Raw genomic sequence first — 16628 nt, forward strand, 5'->3', positions numbered from 1 at the left:
GAAATGACAAAAATAATCGCCATTTTCAAACAAATTCCCGAAAATTACCCCCCGTCTCCATTGGTTGCACAAATCGATAGTCACGCCTCAAACTCACTCCTTTGGTGTGTCGGGCTGGTCGGGCTGCTCAAACAAACAGAGGAATGTTTTGAAAGCCCCACAGAGTCACAGTGTTTGAATCCTGCTCGGAGCAGGACGAGCAGGACCGGTTACAGTGGTGCCGTGACCCGGATGGGAGTGAGGATGCTAGAGGGGCACTGATGCTAGAGGCTGTAGACTCTAGCCTCCTCGTTTGTACGCCCACCTCCCATGCAGGAGACCCCGGTTCAAATCCCACTCGGAGTGGGTCGAGCAGGACCGGTTACATCTGCATAAGCTGGGAAATGAAAAATATTCTAGACAGTAAGGCTCTGTTCTAAAACCTTGTAAGCTCATTTTCTGAACGAATGACTCTTATGAACCAGATATTTTGAATCTATAGCTCGAAACACAGTGCAACCAGTGTGATTCAATTCCCGTATGAATGATTCTTATGAGGCGGATCTTTTGAAAATATAGCATTAAACAAACTGTGCGACCAGTAGTCCGATTCTTGAATGAATGACTCTTATTAGCCAGATATTTGGATTCTACAGCTCAAAACATACAGCGTGACCAGTGAAGTCCGATTGCTAAACGAACAACTCTTATGAGCCAGTTCTTTTGAATCTTTACAGTTTGAATCATCTAGCATGACCAGTGTAGTCTGATTTCCGAACTAATGACACAAACATACACCGTGACGAGTGTAGTTCGATTCCCAAACAAATGACTCTTATGTGCCGATTCTTTTGAATCGACAGTGCAAACATACACCGTGACAAGTGTAGTTCGATTCCCAAACAAATGACTCTTATGTGCCGGTTCTTTTGAATCGGCAGCACAAAACATTCAGCACAAACAGTGTAATCTGATTCCCGAACAAATGACTCTTACAAGGTGATTCTTTTGAATCGACAGCGCAAACATACACCGTGACGAGTGTAGTTCGATTAATATTGCATTTCTTATTTCCAAATATTTATTCCTCAGAAGTACTAAAATAATTGTATTTGAACCATTAAGGAACTGGAATAATTTAAATAAATGTAGGATTTATTTTAAAAGTTTTTTCAAATGTAAAGGCATGTTATCTTTTGTGTGTGTTTGAATAGAGCAACAGCATAAAGTAATGTAGTTCAGTCACCAGCGCAGGCCAAGAATAATGCTTAGCATCCAGTCTCGAGGAACACACCCCTCGATAATATGCGCACCATTTGTCTTTCAGGGGCCTAACGGGATAACCGATGGGTTGTAGGGTGAGTCATACACCTTCATGTTTGTCCGCCCCGCCTGGAGTCCATTACACAAGAGATGTGAGGATCATGTGCTATGGCAGGAAAACAAGGCAAGTTGAAGACCTCAAGTGTTCTTAAACAGGCAGTTCACCCTAAAATAACAACCCTGTCATCAATTACTCACCCTCATGTTGTTCAAAACATGTGACTTTCTTTCTTCTGTGAATTATTATTTTTGGAGCCCATGAACAGAAATATTGAGAAGCCATTCAGTCCCTGAACAGATGCATGCTGGGATGTGAGGGGGCCCCTCAGAGAGACGTGAGGAAACTCTCAGTCAAGACTTAAATAAACTGAGACAGACACGGTCCAAACTGACCCCTAAGAGCTCTGAACTGTGTACATAAGTAAACAGATCACGAGGAATACTGTAAATCTATTGGTTGATGCTGAAAATATGCATAAGTAGTCTATAGATGATTTTTTATGTTCTTGACAGTAATCATATTTTCCCTCTAATTCTCACACAAAAATATGTTTTATTTCAATTGTTATGATTTTGTGTCATAGTAGTATTTGTTGCATTGCGTCTAATTCATGCTGATTGTTCATTGTTTTGCTGTAATTGTTCAGTCATTTTTACTGTACTTGTAAATTATGTGAATTACAAAGAAAACTCAAAGGTGTCTGAATATATTATGCTAATGAGAATTGGTGGGAAATTTAAATAAACATTAAATCTTATTCAATAGGAAAATAGTCAAATTCTATAAGTGTAATATAATTCATAACAAACTTTCTTTTCTTTCTTTCTTTCTATCTATCTTCCTTCCTGTATTTCTTTTTTCCTTCCTTCCTTCCTTCTTCCTTTCTTTCCTTCATTCTTCCTTTCTTCCTATCTTCATTTCTTCTTTCTTTCTTTCATTCTTTCTTTCTTTCATTCTTCCCTCCTTCATTTCGTCCTTTCTTTCTTTTTCTTTCTTCCTTTCTTTCTTTCCTTCGTTTTTCCTTCCTTTCTCTATTTCTTTCTTTCTTTCTTTCCTTCATTCTTCCTTTCTTTCTTTCTTTCTTTCTTCCTTTCTTTCATTCTTCCTTCCTTCATTTCGTCCTTTCTTTCTTTCCTTCGTTTTTCCTTCCTTTCTCTCTTTCTTTCTTTCTTTCTTTTTTCTTTCTATCTATCTTCCTTCCTGTATTTCTTTTTTCCTTCCTTCCTTTCTTTCCTTCGTTTTTCCTTCCTTTCTCTCTTTCTTTCTTTTTTCTTTCTTTCTTTCTTTCTTCCTTTCTCTCTTTCTTTCTTTCTTTGTTCTTTCTTTCTCTCTTTCTTTCTTTCTTTCTTTCCTTCATTCTACCTTTCTTTTTTCTTTCTTCCTTTCTCTCTTTCTTTTTCCTTCCTTTCTCTCTTTCTTTCTTTTTTCTTTCTTTCTTTCTCTCTTTCTTACTTTCCTTCATTCTTCCTTTCTTTCATTCTTCCTTCCTTTCTCTCTCTTTCTTTCTTTCTTTCTCTCTTTCTTTCTTTCTTTCTTTCCTTTGTTCTTCCTTCTTTCTTTCATTCTTCGTTCCTTCATTTCGTCCTTTCTTTCTTTCTTTTTTCTTTCTTCCTTTCTTTCTTTCCTTCGTTTTTCCTTCCTTTCTCTCTTTCTTTCTTTCTTTCCTTCATTCTACCTTTCTTTCTTTCTCTCTTTCTTTCGTTTTTCCTTCCTTCCTTCCTGGACATATTCTTGACTGGTATTCTTGTTATCTCCCCTTTTATTTTATTTACCCGTTTATAGTTTCAAGTTCTCACTTCAGTTTCTTTATGGTAAATATAATTTCGTACATTTTTCTTTTGATGTGAATAATCCTAATTTAGATCTCAACTGTCAGACCCTAAAACTCAAAACTTAAAGAAAATGCCTTTCAGAAACGCACAATGTCATTTCTCTTCTTCTGTCTGATCTGGACATGTTCTTTTATTAATCTTTATATTTATAAAAGTCAGAACTCAATGAGAACACATTTTAAACACTCAATGTTTTATTTCATGTGAGCTGGACACAGTTATAAGACATTCATGTGTCACTGGCATTACCGTTTTGGTTTTTCTGTGGCCTGAAGCGCTCTCTATTGGCCACATGCGGGGTGAAAATGCCACTAAATGATTGCAACAGTTTATAAAAATGGCTTTTACTGTCTTTAAACACTGCTTAAATAATTCCAGTCCACAGCTGCAATGCTGTGTTAGTATTCATCCACTATAATCCACAAGTATATTCTCTCTGAAGTGGTTTTAGGAGCTGCCTTTAAGGCAATGTTAGCATACGTTAGCTTTAGCTTAGCAGAATGATTGATTCTTCAACCTCCCTGAACAAAAATGACCAAAAATCAATCTTTGGTCTGATCAATAAAGACATTATTAAGACATGTTAAAACACTTCCTCTTTTTAGGCATTCTAACTGATATTGCATATATCTGAGAGCTCTGTTATAAAGCCGTCAATTTCCAACATAAGAGCAGCGTATTCCTCTGTTGAGCTCATTTTAAAGAAGAAATCAGGTCACAGGTTTTGTCAGGAAGGGTAATTGTTCTAAAAAGCTTACATGGTGCATCTGGAGAGAAAAACTGCCCATCTAGTACTAATTAAAGACCCCATGAAGTGGTTTGATGAGCTCAGTTTTCTCAGTTTTATTCTGGTTTGGCTAGTCTCCCGGCCGACAAGTGCCCAAAACCCCTCTAAAACCATCAAACCAGACCAGCCTGACCAGCTTGGTGTGCAAGCTAATACCAGCAAACCTCTCAAACTGGTTTATGCTGCTTTTTTTGTTCACACATGATGAGATGTTTCTGGAGTTTTCCATTGGAAATACAGTCTGAGCCCCTCAGTTTGGAGTTCTCCCTCCTCCGATGTGAGTCAGATGAGACGTGTGGCATCAATCCCTGCATCATAAAGTAAAAATACAAAATAAGTAAATACAGAAGCACTCTCGTTGTGTAATAAGTGGAGCTGGAACTCTTTAAAGGAAACTTCCCCTCGTTATTGCAGTTATATTTAATGCATCTGTAACGGGAGGTGCACTAGCGACTGATGCTAGAGGCTGTAGCCTTTAGCCTCCTTGTTAGAGCACCCACCTCCCACACCGGAGACCTAGGTTCAAGTCCCGTATGGAGCGGGAATAATTATAGCGTCACATTGGTGCCGTGACCCGGATGGGAGTGAGGTTTAGGGGGGTGAGTGTAACGGGAGCCAGCTGGTAGATAGCTGTGCAGTGTGTATACCTCACTCTCCTGACCTCAAGAGGTGCACTAGCGACTGACATTAGAGGCTGTAGCCTTTAGCCTCCTTGTTAGAGCACCCGCCTCCCACACCGGAGACCTAGGTTCGAGTTCTGTATGGAGCAGGTAGAACAAGAGCGTCACACATCCTTTATTGAAAGTTCAAATAATACGGAAGCAGGTCATCTAAATAACTTGAAACTCCAAAACTGGCATTTCTCTGTTCGGTCAGCGCCTCTTCTGTGAGTTGCGTGAATGTCCCGATCTAAGGGGGAGAGATTGAAACTGCACCCGGATGATGCACGCTCTGTCACGGGACATTCATCCATCGAGCGCACATGCTTAAAGCAGCTAGACTGTAACGTGATTGCTCGTGTCACTGTGCATTTCTGTGCAATACGCAGCTTTATAAGAGCGAGTTTGTTTGTTTTTGTGAGTTAAAGATGGATTGAAGTGAACAGAAAGATGAGAGTCTTCGTCCCATTATAAACACCAACAAAATACGTTTTTGATTTGTTTTTGTTTGGGCTTGTTTTCCAATATAAATATGTATATAACTCCTATAAAACAGCGTGCATTTACTTTAGCAGCTACACTGCAGAATAAACATTGTTATCTGAGAATGTTGAATATAATATTAAAAATACAAATATTTTAAAATCCTTTAAAAAAAAAAAATGAATTACAAAAAAAAGATGCATTCGCCTGAGAAGCAGCATATAAGATATTTAGACATGCTTTTAGAGAATAGATCTTGAATATAATATATTTGGTCTATACTGCACTCGCAGAATTATAACCAAGTGAAAAATACTTGAGCTGTCAATCGATTAAAATATTTAATCAAATGAATTACATGGTGTCCCGATTAATTAATCGCATTTAATCGCATATGCACATATTTGCTGAGAAAGCCCCATATATAACAATAATTCAATATATATATTGATTATAAATATTTATATCAATATATAATTATACATAGTTATCTTTAAATATTTAAAAATGATATATATATATATATATATATATATATAATAAGATATTCAGATAATTAAAATGCTTTACATTCTTGTAGCAGAAGAGTTCATCATTGATAAGATGATACAAAAAGCGGCTTTAGAATACAATGAACACCTGCGTCAGTCATGCTTGTGTAGCGTCTCGGGTGTGTTGCATCATAAACATACATTGTTAGGTCACTGTGTCAAGTTAAATATAGTTTAATACTTAGAACACATCTTGAGATCTCTTAATTCGGATTTGAGCTCCTTCAAGTGTTTTGAACGCAAGAATGTAACACATGTTTGTGTTGTGGGTTGTTTTCTTCACTGTATAAACTGTGTGTTGCTCATACAGCTGAAGTTTCACTTACTGCCCTCTGGAGTAAACAGGTGGTACTACAAGCTTGCATTTCTCAGGAATCTTCCTTATTATTGTCCGGGGGTGTTACGATTAATTGCGTTAATTTTTCTAACGCGTTATTTTTTGTAAAATTCATCGCACTGAATTAACGCGTTAAATCGACAGCCCTAAAAAATACACTTATAAATACACTTATATTTAAGATACATCCTCTTAAAGCAAGTCTAAATATCCTGTTTTAAGGATTTTTAGACCATTTTAAGACAAAAACACTTGATAACTATAGGATTTTTTTTGCAGTGAATTTCTTTACTGAATTAAATGTAATAAAAAGTTGTTTTTTTTTCCCGTTAATTCAGTAAATGTCATTTAAAGGTATTTTTGAAAGATGATTTTGTCCTCTTTATTGTTAGTAAGCACATTTAATACAACCTATTAAGTCACAAGATGAATAATCGGTTAAGAGCTAAAGATTAATCGTTGCAATAATCACTGAATAATCGTTCTAATAATCGTTCTAATAATCGATTATCAAAATAATCGTTAGTTGCAGCCCTAATAGTGTAGTCTCATGACTCGCACATCACAGACGGGGTCACAAGCTTCATTCATTATACAAATGCCCCTTTCAAAATGTGTTGATTGACGATCATGTGCAAACGTCTCCATGGAACAGATCCCAGAATAAAGGAAAGAGTTGCCAACAAACATTTAAAACGGCCTAATCAGAAATAATGGCATTCAATATCCATGACAGTTTGGCACAAGGTGATACTTTAAACTTGTCCACTTCAAAGAAATTATTAAATCTTAATTCAATTGATTTGTTTTCCATCACAACTGTGTAAACGTTCTTTAAAATAAAATCTATTGATTTGCATAGCGATAGTGTGCAAGATAAGAGAATATATGTTGAAGTTTGTTTGTATTTTTTTGAAAATAGTGATTTCTTGTTTTAAAAATTAAACTTTAAAAAATAACATTTTATTGTATTTTTATGGAAGCCCATTTCTGTCATATTTGAGTCATAATTATGAGATACTAAGACATATTTATACGTTTAAATGTCATTGTTATTATATTCCATGTCATAATGATTTATAAAATATCATGATTTTGAGATCTAGTCACAATTATGAGAAACTAAGTCTAACTAAGTGACATAAAAAAGTAATAATTATAAAATGTCAAAATATTAAGGCCATAAATTAAATTTTATATATCATAATAAATATTTTTTTATCATAATTTTTATATTTAATATCATAATTTTGACTTTTAATCTCATAATTTAAATTTTTTAATCTCATTTTGACTTTATATCTCATAATTTTAATTTTATATCTCATAATTTCAATTTTGTATCTTATAATATAGATTTTATTATCATAATTTTTATATTTAATATCATAATTTTGACTTTTAATCTCATAATTTAAATTTTTTAATCTCATTTTGACTTTATATCTCATAATTTTAATTTTATATCTCATAATTTCAATTTTGTATCTTATAATATAATTTTTATATCATAATTTTTATATTTAATATCAGAATTTTGACTTTTAATCTCGTAAATTAGATTTTTTAATCTCATTTTTACTTTATATCTCATAATTTTAATTTTATATCTCGTAATTTCAATTTTGTATCTCATAATATAATTTTTTTTTATCATAATATTTATATTTAATATCATAATTTTGACTTTTCATCTTGTAATTCTGACTTTTTTATCTCATTTTTACTTTATATCTCATAATTTTAATTTTATATCTCATAATTTCAATTTTGTATCTCATAATATAATTTTTTTTTATCATAATATTTATATTTAATATCATAATTTTGACTTTTCATCTTGTAATTTTGACTTTTTTTTATCTCAATTTGACTTTATTTCTCATAATTACAATTTTGTATCTCATAATATAATTTTTTTAATCATAATTTTTACATTTAATATCAGAATTTTGACTTTTCATCTCGTAATTTCAATTTTGTATCTCATAATATAGATTTTATTATCATCATTTTATATTTAATATCAGAATTTTGACTTTTCATCTCGTAAATTTAAATATTTAATTTCATTATGACTTTTTGTCTGATTAATATGACTAGGGATACCATAATTATTACATACCAAAGCAAAAAACAAATGTTCATATGGCGGTGAGGATATTTGTCATAAAGTCACACACATTCTCTGAACATGTCTTCATCTTACACAGTTTTGCTTCTTTAGTAATTGTTTTTATTAAAGGAATAGTCCACCCAAAAAAAACAACAAAAAAAAAAATCATTTACTCACCCTCATGTTGTTCCAACATAACAAGTTATGTCAGACATGAGGTATGTCATGGACTGACAGCCTCAGTCACCATTCACTTATATTGCAATGATTAGTCACTGAGTGTTCTATGGAACACAGGAAGTCATTCGGGTTTGGAACAGCATAGGGGTGAGTAAATGATGATGTCAAAAATCTCTACTGACTTTTTTTTCACAAGAAAGCATAACAAAAGTACAGATTAAGAAAGTACGTTTTGTAGCATCTTTAATGTAGCAGTTGATTCTACAAACCCAAATGCTCTTGCATTGTTAAAGGCTCAAATGAAGTGCTAAAGTAACATAACATCATTTGGCCTCTACCTGATCAACCAATGCCAAGAGTGCACTCGCTTCTCACCGTGATTTATTAGTGTAATTTATACGCCCTGTTTGGCTGAGTGTTGAGGACAGCAAATCTGATTGGGCTAGAGTTTTGTAATGCCGCAGTGTGCTGTCTTTATCACGATCTTTGTGTAAATGCCAGACTGTTGATTTGGAACGCTTTTTAATAGCTGCAGAGAAGATTGTGATAGCTATGCGCTATCGGGTTCGGACATGCATCCCTTAAACAGACAGAATAATAATGTCAGTGGTCACATTGTTTAGCGTTTAACCTGTTAATGTATACCTGGGATCTTTAGTGACCTGGGACCTCATTCCACCGCTACCTCTAGAGTTATGCCCGCACCTCTTCAGCATTCATCAACCTTTCTCTTATGAATTGTGAAAATAAAAAGCCTTTGTGCTCAATTAACACAAACTTATAGGGTCATTAAAGACTTTTTGCACTTTTTTTGCACTTCCATAAATCACATTTTTAAGATTATTTAATATCTATATATGTTTATTATCACAGGATATCTTTTAGGTTTGTTACAAGACACTATATTCATACAAACGACTGTATCACGTTGATTTTCTGCACAGTGGTGAATGATCATACATGCGTGTGCACATGCATATTATACATGCTATTTGTTCCTCAAGGTGGTGCTGATGTTTCAGTGATTTGGTTCTGGACTGTTTGAGGCCTAGGCCAACCTGGAATCCACCTGCTGGAGTACAGCACCAATGGGAGCCAAAACAGCATTATACAGATCCTCTGGGTGACTCGTTGCATTACATTTACATTTATGCATTCGGCAGATGCTTTTATCCAAAGCGACTTACAGTGCACTTATTACAGGGACAATCCCCCCGGAGCAACCTGGAGTTAAGTGCCTTAGTCAAGGACACAATGTTGGTGGCTGTGGGGAGCAAACCAGCAACCTTCTGATTACCAGTTATGTGCTTTAGCCCACTACACCACCACCACCACTTCCTTGTTTCCGCTACTTAAGTATGGCCTTGTAGCACATGAACTAGATGAATTAGATTAAACTAAAAGGGCATAACAGGGAGAGTGAATTCACCGTGTTTCATTCCAGGCTGTGGAGCGGAGGGGGGTAGGGCCGGGCTGGAATGTCGCACGCCCGGTCCCCAATTGGCCTGATGGGGCGCACAAGGGATAAAGGCGGAGAGCATTACGGGCATGTCCGTCAAGTGTGTGTTTATGTTTGTGCTTTTTGTTTTGAATTTGTGCTTTTTGCCGGTTCTCTCCTCCTCCTTGCCCATCTGATTCCCCTTACATTGGTGCCAAAATCCGGGAAGGAGGAGGGATGCCCATCGCAGAGTCCCCGACACTGCCATCCACCCGGGCAGCGCCGCTGCCATCTGCCGGGTGACGGAGTAGCCCGACCGCCCGGACGTGGGGAACGGCCGTCGTCTGCGGGGTGAGTGGGGACTGGATTCCCCGACCGCCTGGAGCGATGGAGCCGCTGCCAGAGGCGGAGGAGTACCCTGCCGTCCCCCAGAAATGCGGAGGGGTCGAGGGAAGACAGCCGTCTGCGAGGGGAGGAGGGAAGTAACTCCCCGATCGCCTGGAGTGGTAGGGCCGCTGCCAGGGGTGGAGGAATGTCCCCACGTGCCGCCAGAAAAGCAGAGGGGCGTTCTGTCCACTGGGAGTCGGAGGTTTGACTCCGGTCCGCCCGGGGAGGAGCGGCTGTCATCCGCCGAAGAGTGTGGAGTGCTCGAGGACCACGTGACGCCACATCAGCGAACCGGTGAGTGAGCTTCTTCTCTCTCTCTCTGTTGCACCGTGTTGGCCTTTTCCCTCGCCCCCCCCCATCAGGCCGATTGGGGACCGGGCGTGCGACATTCCAGCCCGGCCCGCCCCCAACGCTTCACACAGGCCATTCTCAATTTCTTGGATGAAAGTTATTGAGTCATATCACCAGTCAATCCGTCCACGGCATCAATTGAAGACATACCATTTTCAAGTGCAAGTAAACGAGATTGTGTATCTTCAGAGTCTAATGCTGTTTAAGAACAATTTTGTCGTCTCTGAGGACTTCTCGCAGTTTGTAGGTGACGGCATTTCTGATAAACCAATTTCTGTCAAATCAAAATTGCAATGTATGTTTATGCTTTTATTGATGCTGTCTGGAATTGTTCGGCCCAATCCTAGGCCCACTACCTCTGTGCAATGTTTACCTACTTCCTCAGATTTTAAAAGTAGAACCGGACTTGGTTTTATACATTTGAATGTTAGAAGTCTTGATCCTGAAATGGACATGGTTAAGAGTTGGGCAGAGGTGGACAGTAACGAAATACATTTACTTGAGTACAATTTTTGAGTATCTGTACTTTACTTGAGTATTTACTTGTGACTTTAACTTCTCTACATTTGAAAGACAAATATCGTACTTTTCACTCCACTACATTTCTATCAAGGTCCTCGAGTAGAAAGTTGTGATTATCTAGCAGCTTTGAAAATCAGTGGATGTGGATAATCACTCTTGTAGGGTCACATGTCATGAAGTTCAATGATTTCCCAGCATGTTTTGAACACTAATCAGTTGGCAAAATGGAAGACGGCGGATCCTCGGTGCAGTGCGCTCACCTATATCGAACGAACCGTATAAACGAACCATATCACAGCCTTCAAAAACTTGCCGTCCAACCTACGGAAGCATATTGAGGTATCTAAACTTTTAATTTCTTGTGAAAGCTTGAAATTATTTGTGCTTTAGAGCTAAAGTTTCAGTATGAAGTATGGTCGGTCAAATAATTTTTTATGGATTTGCCCGCCTTGTGTATGCACCGCTAACATATAGGTAAGGTTCGACGATGACGTTAGTTAGCATACAAAAGTGTGAATTCAACTGTAAATGAGCTTTAGAGATAAATAAGTTAATATCTTGTAACTTTTATTGTTGTTGTTGTTGTTGTTGTTGTTGTTACCTTGCATAATTACTACAGTCAGGGCTGGACTGGTAATCTGGCATACCTGGGCCGACGCACTTTGGGGCCAATCGGGGAGCAGACTGGCCATGTGGAGGACTGAGCGGGCCGGTGGGTCGCCCGCAAAACGGGCCGAATGGGCCAAGATAAGCTAAACCAAACCAGTTGGGCCAGTTGCCATGTAAACTCCCATTTGTCTCCGATTTGTCTTCCAAGTCCAGCACTGACTACAGTCATGTGTAGATCTGCACGATTAAATCACGATCTCGATTCAAACACCCACACGATCTCTTTCCTAAATGCTAACGATTCCCCTGTCCATTAAACCTTTGACAAAAATCATGCCGGAACATTCAAATCTGCGTTGGTGTTGCCGGTGAACCAGAGAGAGCATTTATCATATATAGGTATGAAACTGATTCAAAAACAGTCTTTTCTAGTCCTGGACTTACAGCCGAAGTGTGTGGTCATGTCTGTATTTACAGCAGTTTCACCGTCTGCTTGATTCAAATGTGGATGAATGTATACACATAGATGTGTGCCAGAGCTGTGTGAGAACACTACCATGCTGCTGCTTTTGAGGGGGTGGGTAGGAGTGTTAAATAAAGCCCCCCCCCCCATGCAGAGGGCCATCCAATCTGTTTTTCTTGAGATAACTAAAGGTGTCCCACAGGGTTCCATTTTGGGACCTATTTTGTTTTCCGTTTTTATAAATTATTTGGGTAATGACATTTAAGCAAAATTACACCTGTATGCAGATGACACTGTGATGTTTACAAATGCTCCCTCTATAGTACAGGAACTGGTTTTGAATGCTCAGAAAACAAAGTTTATGGTCTTCTCAAAAGCTCATTTACTTGATGATGTTGGCATTCTCACGTCCGATGGTAAATCCATTGAAAGGGTGTGCTCGTACAAGTATTTTGGTATATGGATTGATGACAAGCTTTTATTTAATGTACATATTGCTAATCTAGTTAGGAAGCTCAAAGTAAAGATTGGATTTTATTTTAGACATAAATCTTGCTTTACTTTTAATGGCTAGAAAAACTTGAGGAAGCTACTTTTCTGCCTGTGATTGATTATGGTGACATATTGCATATGCACGCAGCTTCCTTGATTTTACAGAGCCTTGATTCAGTGTGCCATGCTTTTATCCAAAGCGACTTACAGTGCACTTATTACATGGACAATCCTCTCGGAGCAACCTGGAGTTAAGTGCCTTACTCAAGGACACAATGGTGGTGGCTGTGGGGATCGAACCAGCAACCTTCTGATTGCCAGTTCTGATTACCAGTTAAGTGCTTTAGCCCACTACGCCACCACCACATCATTGCCAATCGCAGACAACAGCTTTTGAATGAATTTAAGGGCATCATAAAGTTGTGGATTGTTTTCATGTTTTCATCAAAGCACATGCTGATGTAGCTGGTCACTGATGCTGTGTATTCCTCCAAGTTGGTAGAGTCGCCATATGTTGCAGCCTCCCTGAACATGTTCCAGTCAGTCCTGAAGAGCAGAGATGGCCAGGTTTTCACCTGCTTCTGGAATGGTTTTGATGCATCTGACGAGCGGTCTGTATGCTGGAATTAGCATAACAGAGATGTGGTCTGAGTAGCCGAGGTGGGGGCGGGGCTCCACCTGGTACATGCCTGGGATGTTTGTGTAAACAAGATCAAGCATGTTCGCCCCTCTCGTAAAGTCCACATACTGATGGAATTTAGGGAGCACTGTCTTGAGAATCGCATGGTTGAAATCTCCGGCGACAATAAACAGTCCGTCAGGGTGAGCGTTCTGCGTCCGGAACTCAAAGTCTCAAAAGTCTCTGTGAAAACAAAGACGCAGCAGTCTCTAAGCTCACGCTGCGTAGTCTGCTGGAGTCGTATGTAGTCCAGTTTATTGTCCAGGGAGCAAACATATGAGAGCAGGATAGACAGGAGAGCCAGCTAGGGTTTGTTTTTAGCCTAGCATGGACCCCCACCCTCTTGCTGCGCTTTCGCTTCCTCGCACACCACTTACGACGTACCCTCCCCATCAGGCAACGCCGAGGACTGGAGGCCTGGTCTCCGCAGCAAACCGAGTTTGTGTAGCATCTCCTGCAGATCACCATGCAGCATGGTTGTTGCATGAATCTTATATTTTAACAGTGTCTGGCGATGGTACACACGAACACTGGTTGCTCCAGTGTCCATGTGCTGTAAAAGTCGGGCTAAGTGACAAAAATTGCACCATTTTGGATCCGGAGTGGTCGCTGCGTGCTACCGCGCCGCCATCTTGGATCAACTCCTGTTCATTTCTGTTTATTGCGGTGGGATTTGTTGACTTCTGTGTAGTTTACTCTGAGTTACTGAGTTGACTGAGTTGACTTATGGCCAGTAATCATAATGTGGCAACATTGCAAAAATTTACACTTCATAACACCTAAAAAAAACTCTGCGTAGGGCATCAATTTGGCCAGCGGCCAACCAGGCTACAACCAGGCAAATGAGTGTATCTCTGCAGCCATCTACTGGTTATAGTTGTAATTTCATGTAATTTGTTTTATTTATTTTTTCCAGCAGATGGCAGCAATCTACCCCCAAAGCATGACAAATCTTTTATTTATTTTCTCCATGAATGAAATCGAGTAATGTAGATGTTACATAAAAATTTCTTATTTTATGTAAATGGTGTAGTTTAGTCATTTTGAGGCAAATAAGGTAAAAAATTCCATAAATGGCTTAAACACTTAATGGCTTTTAAGGGCGCACTTGAATAACAAAATAAATACCTAAGGGAAATCATGAAGGATTGTGTCATTTTACCTATAAAAACCCTTCAGTAATGCTTAAAGCTTATTTTCTGCAACAATGTTAAGTTTAAGGGAAACTTTAGGGTGATCTTAAGGGAAAATTACACTTTAGGTGCATTATGCAACAGGGTACAGCTCTCAAATGACCATCATTTCTCATTTGTCCACATCTTCTTCCACCCCAAAGGCAGAGTCTGAGCACTGGCAGACAGATGTAATTATCCACCTACCCCAAAGTAAAACCGGCCTGCACATTTATGTCTATTTTATGACTGCTCCTAGAATAGCTTTTGCATGAGGAATAGATCATAGCTGATATACCTTTTATTATTGCTGCAGTTTAAAGGAATAGTTCAACCAGAAAGGAAACTTCTGTCATAATTTATTTACCCTCATGTTGTTCTTGACTATATGATTTGTTATGTGAAACACAAGGAGATGTTAGGCAGAATGTCACCATTCACTTTCATTGCATCTTTTTTTCCCAAATAATTAAAAAATGAATGGTGACTGATGTTAACGTTCTGCAAAATATTTCCCTTTGTGTCCCACAAAAGAAAATCATTTAGATTAGAGATAGAACAATATATCGGTTTTACGATACATCGGGCTGATAGTTGCATTTTGTTGCTGATCCTTTTTTGCCGCTGGAAGGTTCTACAGTTAGAAGTCTGTGACGAGGAGGAGGGCGTGGCCAGGCTGTGAGGGTGCACAGCCGGCGGCGAGTCACCTAATCAGCGGGAGAGAGAGAGAAAAGCTGGCTCGCTGGTCCCGAACACGCCGTCCAATGTGTCTCAGCCGCTCTGTCCCCTGGTGGCCAGCAATGGCTCCTCCGCTTCCTGGTGGACGGCAGTGACCCATCCATCCCCTGGTGGCCGGCAATGGCTCCTCCGCTTCCTGGTGGACGGCAGTGACCCATCCATCCCCTGGTGGCCGGCAATGGCTCCTCCGGCTTCCTGGTGGACGGCAGTGACCCATCCATCCCCTGGTGGCCGGCAATGGCTCCTCCGCTTCCTGGTGGACGGCAGTGACCCATCCATCCCCTGGTGGCCGGCAATGGCTCCTCCGCTTCCTGGTGGACGGCAGTGACCCATCCATCCCCTGGTGGCCGGCAATGGCTCCTCCGCTTCCTGGTGGACGGCAGTGACCCATCCATCCCCTGGTGGCCGGCAATGGCTCCTCCGCTTCCTGGTGGACGGCAGTGACCCATCCATCCCCTGGTGGCCGGCAATGGCTCCTCCGCTTCCTGGTGGACGTCAGTGACCCATCCATCCCCTGGTGGCCGGCAATGGCTCCTCCGCTTCCTGGTGGACGGCAGTGACCCATCCATCCCCTGGTGGCCGGCAATGGCTCCTCCGCTTCCTGGTGGACGGCAGTGACCCATCCATCCCCTGGTGGCCGGCAATGGCTCCTCCGCTTCCTGGTGGACGGGAGTGACCCATCCATCCCCTGGCGGACAGCAGTGGCTCCTCCGTTTCCTAGTGGACGGCAGCGTCATGTTCTCCCTGATAGCGTGCTCTTCCTCCTCCCCGCCTTTCAGCACCAGATGTAAAAGACCTCTGTTCAGTCGGGAAAGGAGGAAGCTGGGACCCGTCTGAACAGTCAACATAAAGTTTTAATGATACAAATGAACTTCAACATAAAATAAATGACACAAACAAACATAACTCTGTGTGTCTATCTCTCCCTCCCTCACTGGCATATCCGGCTCCCCTTTATCTCTCTCTCTCGCTGATAAAGTGACTCGGCGCCGCCCTCCTCCTCATCACAAACTCCTTGGTTCTACAGTATAACAGCGGCCTCTAGAGTTGAAATAAAAACAATCACTGACTCTGCATGGAGTTTGTTGTGCCATGTGACCACTACTATTGGTGAATGATGATTTACGTTGATGAAGTACTTCTCATACAGTATTTGTTAACCCATGAAAATGTTTAATTTATTGTGTTTATATTGTAATTAGAGCTGTTTAAATTTTATTTGACTGACAACACTAATTGTAATACATTGTAGATGATCGTAAAAGTGCATGTTTTGTTTCCCTTTATGTGTTTGTGTGAGCAGGGTGCACAGACATTTCAAAATAAGAGTCCTATCCGGTTGCCGGCTTGCTCATAGCTATAGGTCCCACGTGTAGCAAATAAAAAAACAATCCTGTTGAGAATTTTATTGCACAATAAACTGTTTATTAATCCTGGACTATTGTGTATTCACAAAAATTCTCCCCAATTTGTAATGCACAATTCCCAATGTGCTCCAAGTCCTCGTGGTGGTGTAGTGACTCGCCTCA

The 16628-nt window shown here is 39.7% G+C and overlaps 1 protein-coding gene across 1 annotated transcript in view; it reads right to left on the reverse strand.

The window, feature by feature from the left end:
- Positions 1-2220: 2220 nt before the first annotated feature.
- The window catches only part of LOC127645787 (uncharacterized), a 31262-nt gene continuing 16854 nt past the window's right edge, over positions 2221-16628 (reverse strand). The window contains exon 3 of the mRNA XM_052129464.1: positions 2221-4230. The gene's annotated coding sequence lies outside the window, so the exon portion shown is untranslated. The remainder of the gene's footprint in view (positions 4231-16628) is intronic.

This window comes from Xyrauchen texanus, chromosome 6 (genome assembly GCF_025860055.1).
Source record: "Xyrauchen texanus isolate HMW12.3.18 chromosome 6, RBS_HiC_50CHRs, whole genome shotgun sequence".
In the NCBI taxonomy this organism is placed as follows: domain Eukaryota; kingdom Metazoa; phylum Chordata; class Actinopteri; order Cypriniformes; family Catostomidae; genus Xyrauchen; species Xyrauchen texanus.